At 39.2% G+C, this 7786-nt stretch overlaps 1 long non-coding RNA gene across 1 annotated transcript; it reads right to left on the bottom strand.

The window, feature by feature from the left end:
* Window positions 1–213: 213 nt before the first annotated feature.
* On the bottom strand, window positions 214–997 carry LOC143741211 (uncharacterized). Its single transcript, XR_013204965.1, has 3 exons — window positions 832–997; window positions 470–645; window positions 214–316 (listed from the first exon to the last, which is right to left on the bottom strand). It is a non-coding gene; the product is annotated as an uncharacterized LOC143741211 (long non-coding RNA).
* Between the last annotated feature and the right edge of the window lie 6789 nt (window positions 998–7786).

Raw genomic sequence — 7786 nt, forward strand, 5'->3', positions numbered from 1 at the left:
CAGAGGTCGCACGCCTCTGGAGCAACTAGGGGTTAAGCGTCTTGCTCAGGGACACATTGGTGTCTCACAGTGGATTCGAACCAGGGTCTCTCAGACAAAATGCATGTGTCTTATCCACTTCGTATATGTTTCTTGAGATTTTTTTTAAAACGCACAGATTACAGTGGGGACAACATAATCTTTTCCCCTGTTTTCTACGTACATATTTCAAGCGGGTTTTATTGGTGTCATTACAACGAGGTGCAAAAGACACCGTTTTGGTCACTTGTGGTGCGGTGTCGTCACTTTGAGCAGGAAAACTATCTGACTGGACCACCTTTGAAGCTGTGCCACTGCTGGGAAGAGACAAAGACGCACACTGGACCATTTTTGGAGCTGTGTCGTTACTGGGAGGAGACAAATACGCACACTGGACCACCTTTGGAGCTGTGTCATTACTGGGAGGAGACAAAGATGCACACTGGACCACCTTCGGAGCTGTATCACTACTGGGAGGGTACAAAGGAGGAGATGTATGTTTGACTACTTTGCACATATTTATGTGCTTTATAAAATCACACTTTTTAATTAGAGTTTTTGAGCAGTGGAAGCAGTGAAAGTGTTTGGTTTGTCTGCATTCCAAGTGGCAGTCAAAGATGATCAAATCTATAAGAATCATAAACATAAAACACAATTTAAAATAGGAAAATTAATATATAAAGCAAAACATGTTTGTCATAAGTTTCCAATTTATACGTAACGTCACCGTTCACGTCATTATCTATAACCTTAACAAGTTATCTGTAACAGATGTTAACGTAACAGGCATGCATATCACAACTGAACTCATACTTACGTTCATGGCGAACCGCGCGAAGTCTGTGGCTTTGCAAATGACTATGGATCTTGTTATATTCACAAGGTCTAAAAACACTGAGAGCACAGAACGGACATCGATATAAATCGCAGACTCTAATGTCCTCGACGCAAATGGAGTCGTTAATCCTTCTCACTGTAACGTGTCTGTCAGCAACAATTAAATAATTACCAAAGCTGAAAGATGTAAAGCAAAGAGAACAACAAATTATATCGCACATGTGTATTACCTCCACCATCTTCTTTCTGTCTAAAGGAAATTACGATTTTTTTAAGCTAAAGGAAATGACTTGTAACTATGGTTACTGCTGATTGGCCAACGCAGTTGCCAGGAGGAAACTCCTTTGACCAATGAGAAACCTCTTGCCACGCCCCTACCTCCTGCCATGCCCCTACCTCTTGCCACGCCCATTACTCCAGGCTGCAGCTACCCCTGTCTCGGGCAAACAAGCACGCAGCCTGTGGACTGTGGCGTGTAGCCAATCAGAAAGCGAGGTGAAGAGGCGCAGAGGAAGCACTGGGAAACAAAATCAAAACAGCCGGCGGCATGGCGCACCAGAAAGTCCGGTGGACGTCGGAGATGGATTCGGTTAAAAACAAACTATCGCCACTGCATCCTCTTCGTCCGCCATGATTGTTTACTCTGAAGTCACGTTTGATCTCGAGGGATTTTGCGAGATTTTCCGTCTGACGGTGACTGGGAATGCTCTGGAGTCAAATCGGTTCGTGTGTGATGTGTTGATTTTGCCGTGTGGCTGCGCACAACACACGGTACGACCAAAACTGTTAGACCCGTGATTTTTTATCGCCGTGTGTGGGGTCTCTCAGGTTTGGAAAATCTAATTTTAAAATAGTCCCGTGTGAACCCGGCTTAAGCTGCCTCATCTCACTCGCTCCACCAGTAGCAGATAGGCGGGGCTTAGCTCACTGCTGCTACTAGCTCTTAAAGAGCCCATCACCTCATTTAATCGGTGATTTCTTTCTGTTTCTTTCTTACTTATTTTTTACATTTATTTTATTAGTGGCCTGGGTTACCCGGGTTACATTAACATTCTGTTTTCGCGCAGGCGCGGTGAGGGAAAAAAACACTGAGTTTAGGGCAATCGGTTCGCAGCTCTGCTTCAACTGTGCGATAGTCACGAGGAGCGACCAAAATTTCTGACATGCCAGAAATTCATCCGACCATCCGACTGCTAAAATCATGTGTGTGCTTGACATTAAACATACAATTACAGGAACTTGTAAAAAAGTTTGTAAATCGATAACACAATGCATGCATATTGTCTAAATCTTGTAGAGAGTAGCCTACGTGGTAACCAGGGAGTTGAAAATGTGGACATTGCTCGTTGCATGCTTTCAGTACGAGGAACGGGCCAGGGCAGTTTCATTTCTGGAAAAAGTGTGCACAATCAAAGGTACGAGCTACTGGTCAAATCATTAAAAGCTGCATCTCACGCTCTTTATTTCTTGTGGGGCACAATCACTTGCCTTAGGCTACACATGATGCCAAACACAAAGATCTCTAATTTAATTTCAGCAGAAACCACTCAAGTCTAATGTTGAAAATCACTAACAATGCGCAGCTTTTTTTCAAATCTCCCCTGATTAAAGGGACAGTCACACTACACCGTTTGTTGTATTGACTTCCATTTATATACATTCAGTTGTGGGAGACTTAAAATGTAAGCACATGCAAATAATTTTCTCAACTTGTTGCATGTGCAGCTTTAAAATTGGTTTTCTTCTAATTCAGTTTAGAGGTCACACCATGACGGATCAATCTTCTATAAATCACACAAATCTTCACATGATATGAAGTCGAGGACAGAGTTTGCCAAACCTTGTAATGCAGCAATATGAGAATTATTTGCATGTTCTTTGCTATTTTGTAAGCTATGATTTGTGCTTACTTGTGTGTCTTTTTATTTTAGAATTGAGCGTCTGTGGGGTGAAGTTTGGTCAGCTGGCTCTTGTAAATATGAAGTCCTTCATACAATGGAAGAAGAAAGAGTGCTTAAATCTGATAACTCAGATGACTTTATTAACTTTCAGATAACTTTTTCATGACTTAGTCCATGAAAAATTTTGCTCAGGATTTAAGCCACTCAAAAAGTACAAGTTTTGTTCCTTTATTCTTGTAACAAATTCTATATACAGTACAATGCAAGTATACAGATGTAATAAATGACATTAATAATAGTACATCACCTCTTCACAGCCAGACAAAAATAATTTGTATTTATTTTTAATAAAATTATAAAGTTATTAAAATTTAATAAAATTACCCCCCCCCCCCCCATTTCCAACAGTCCTCACCATGCCTCTGTGTGTCAGATGACCGCTATGTTGCAAGAAATTCCATCTTTTGATTTATCAAAATATAAAACTATTTACTTGAGTGTGACGGATCTAAATATGAACTTTGCCTATTTAGTAAACATCGGGCAACACTTTTTCATATGAGTGAAAAACTTTTCTCACATGAAGATAACTCGTGCGGCTTCTCTCCAGTATGAAGTCTCTCATGAACTTTCAGGTGTCCTGACTGAGAGAAACTCTTTCCACAGTGTGAGCACTTGTACGGTTTCACTCCAGTATGAACTCTCTGGTGGGATTTTATGTGGGTGGATGTACTGAAGGTCTTTCCACAGTGAGAGCACACATAAGGTCTCACACCAGTATGAATACGCTCATGCTCTTTTAAATATGTAAGTATTGAAAAACCCTTTCCACATAAAAAACAAAAGTGAGGCTTCACATCTGCATGAATTGTAAGGTGTCTTCTTAAGTTTGATTTCAGAACAAATGTTTTATCACACTGATCACAGCTGAATGATCTCACTCCAGAGTGACAGCGCAGATGATCTTGAGAGCGCTATTCTGAGTTAAACTCTTTCCACACTGAGTGCATGTGAACAGTTTTTCTCCAGTGTGAATTCTCATGTGTCTGTTAAGGTCTGATTTACGTCTTAAACTCTTTCCACACTGAGAGCAGGTGAAAGATTCTTTGACTCCAGATTTTCGAGCTTGTTTTTGTGTCAAATTCTTTTCAGTCTTTGAAATGACTGTGTTTCCATCTTTATTTGTGAAATGCTGTTTGTCTTCATTCGCTTCCACCAGGTCTAAAATCAACATATGAAATTCCCATAATGCAATAAAAAAAGGACAAATGAGGAACAAAAATATATATGGTTAAGTTTAAAAAACTCAGCAAAAAAATAAATGTCCCTTTTTCAGGATATTGTATTTCAAAGATAATTTCGTAAAATCCAAATGAGCTTTTCAGATCTTTATTGGACAGTTTAAACAATGTTTTTAATGCTTGTTCAATGAACCTTTAAAGTTATAATTATTGCACATGCACCGTGAAACAGTCCTTAAGACACAAATCCTCAGTTTCACAGAAAATATTTAAGCAAGTCTCAAACTAAAATACATGTTTGAGCTGTTTTAAGTGAAAGCAACTTGCACTGACAGATCTTAAAATGTGTCACTGCCATTGTTTTGTCTCAAGAACCACACAGTAATGTTCCAAGGCACATTTATAAAAGCTAATTAAATGTCTTAATTAAACCAAGATTTTAGAAACCAGGCCTAACAGTTGGAAGACAATGAATGTCACAATAACATTAAAGAGACCTTTCTACTGACTACTACTGACAGCTTACATGCATCTTTCACTGTATTTTACTGAACTCAGCACAGAGCAAACTCACCCCGTGACGTCACCGGTTATAATACTGCACAATGGCGGCGCCCTTGCCACGAAAGATATAACGGTGTTTCTTTTATATGTTAACATTTGTCATGTTTCTTATATAATTTTTGATTAGAGTGGAAATCCATCTTTTAAATCATGTAAACTTCACTGACTGCTTCATTTCCCCTTTAAAGTCCCTAATAGAACTGGCTGGAAAAATGTAGTTGAAAGTTGGAGGACGTTTCTCTTTTGTGCTGAGTTTAGAATTTAGTTTTAGATGTATTGTTATACACCAACCTATTTGTTCTTCTGTATCTTCATCTTTTATTCTGCAGGGTTCTTCCTTAATCTCCATCTTTACAATAGTATGTCCGTAGTTTCTCCTGGAGTAATTCCTCCTGCTTGCTTCTTATTCCCAGCATTTAAACTCTCATGAACGGCTGTGGGAGCTTCACTGACTGAAGGAGTGAATTGTGAATTGCTCACTCAGCAAATGATCATCACAATTAAAATCCATCTCAATTATCCAGGTGCAAATGTTTGCTCAAATAGTCGTTTAGAGACAATCAGCACTCATCTAGCTGGATCTGTCTGCTGTTTTTATCACAGTTAACCATCAAAACAACCTGTGAACCCTCATGGGTTCACACATCTCACATGGGCACCCACATCTCAGAAACTGCACTCCAGTGGTCCAAGTCTTGCCTCTCAGTAGGGCCTTCAGGGGGTCGTGGAGGGTTGAGGTGTACAGATCGAATTTCCAGTAGCAACAATTAAAATGACTGATAAAACAAAACAAGACAAGCAGCCCAATATACATAAATAAATATATAAATTAGGCCCTGCTCTTCTTTCTCTTGAACAGGACAAAGACAGCATCATGTCGCTAAAGGTGTTCTTTTGCCTGACGATGGTATTGTGCAGTGGGCAGTGTTGTGCAAGTTACTTCCAAACTGTAATACATTATATATTACTTGTTACTGTTATTTAAAAGTAATTCATTACCTTACAATATTACTGTCTCAGAATTGTAATGCGTTACGTTACTCCTGTATTACTTTTGAGTTACTTTCACCAAAATAACTATACAGAAGTAGAACTTAACATTCTAAAATGACTAGGGCTGTAACGATATGCGATATGAAACCGAAATCGCGACACTCAGATCCACGAACCTACAGAATCGCAACACACCCCTTCCAACTCCCAGCGTTATCCATACCGTCCAGATCCAATGCTACCACATCTTTAAATTACTATTAGTATTATTTGAAGTTAACTTAACATTATAAAATATATGTAGACCTACACCACAAAACTAGTTGAGGATAAATTATTTAAAATTTGGGAATTCCAGCGTTATGGACATGACATTTGCAGACTTGCAGTTAACTTATATAATTATATAAATTCTCAGAAAATGCATTAATACCAAAATATTGAAACGTCTGTTTATCCATAGTCTCCTCCCAGAAAGGAGTCCAGACATTAGAAAAATATCAGTCTACACATGCGTTTTATATTTAATATTAGGGAAATCGACAGTCATGTGTGACAAAAAAAATCTTTAACTTTTAGGAGGCAACGATTTTTTGTTGTTGTAATTCTGTGAATTACACTGCGCAAATCTAATGAAGAAGGGTTGGATCTCCACAGAACATAAAATATTCATTTTATTTTATTTTTCGTGTTCGCATTTATGAGGAAAAAACAATGTTACAGACGTGACAGTTCTCCGTTACGGACGCGACCGCTCTGAAGCGGCACTAAAAGACTGCTTTAAAACTTTCACAGACACCTTACACAGAAGACACGAAGCCTTTCTTTAAAGTGAATTTCGTTTTGTTTTAATTGTACGGACCTGAAAAATATATCTATATTGAAATGTCTACTTGTAAACAGAACAATTCAAAACGAAAGAAAACAGACTGCTCTCTGCTTATGAAATGAAATGTGCATTTCTCTCTGGTGCATTCACTACTGCGAAGATCGCGAGTCAGCATCGTCAACTTCATCTTGACTTTATTAATAAACAATCAACATGTCTCCTTGCTATATTTGACATATTCATAATCATTGCTTTTGCCGGTTCTTTGTGACAGCTTTTAGGTGCTTTATCGGCAGCGCCGCCGCCCTTACATGAACGCGCCACCACGGCATCAAAAACATGATTGCGTGATGAAAACATGAAAAATACCACATACACATAGCCTAACTGTTTAGAAAGAGAACAGAACGAATAGCCTAATGCTCATACGTCCATCTCGCGAATGTATAGTCTTCTTCATGCCATCTTCACCATTAGCCGCTTTTCCACTGGCCAGCGCGAGCACAGAGGCCGAAATCATACCTCACGGCACTCCTGTAAAAAATAAATCGCTATACAAATATATCAGACGCTGCCATTTAGTCTTTAATTACAGACTTGGACCTCACACGCGGATATTGACTGACCACGAACAGTTAATTTAGCCTACTTGCATCTTTCATTCGTAATGTCTGGCGGTCTTGCTGTTTTTTTTGTTTGTTTGTTTGTTTTACAATTAAAACTAAAAGTCTGTTGTAACGCAAGCCTTACCGAACATGTACGAGTAAAATATTACTGAAAATTGATTAGTAATGCCTTACACTACTGCGTTACAGCAAAACGTAATATGTTACTGTAATGCATTACTTTTGTAACGCGTTACTCCCAACACTGGCAGTGGGTGATGGACATTGTCCAAGATGGACAAAAATTTGGCAAGGGTCGCCCTGTCTGCTACACACTGTGCATAAATCATAGTGTTTCATAAATCCTAAATCATAGTGTTTTTCTGCTAGACTTTGGTAAAAAAGGAGAAGTAAACGAGGATCAAAATCAGCGTGGCGTTTTCGCGATGCCGAGAGCTCCACCGACCGAAATGGTTTTAGGTTTGGCAAGCCTTTATGAATGTGATCTTGAGGATCTCTAACATGAGCTGCATCAGGCAAGGAAGGTTGTTCAGAGAAAAGCACAGTGTGGGAATGACCTGTCGAGTGTTGTGGAGTTTACCACTCTTCTCGAACCTTACAAAGAAAATCAACTTTTCCGCTTGTGTTGAATATCTGTAGCCTTGCCCGTTAGCAGTGGCAGTTGTGAGCGCAGTATATTTTATATTTGGGCGCTTATAAAAAATAATTTGCGCAAAACAATAAGTGATGAGAGGCTGAGCAATATTGGTGTACTGAGCATTGAGGGGAGACGGAGAG

The sequence above is a fragment of the Siphateles boraxobius genome, unplaced genomic scaffold (genome assembly GCF_051911475.1).
Source record: "Siphateles boraxobius isolate OS27281-9 unplaced genomic scaffold, OSU_SipBor_1 18, whole genome shotgun sequence".
NCBI lineage: Eukaryota > Metazoa > Chordata > Actinopteri > Cypriniformes > Leuciscidae > Siphateles > Siphateles boraxobius.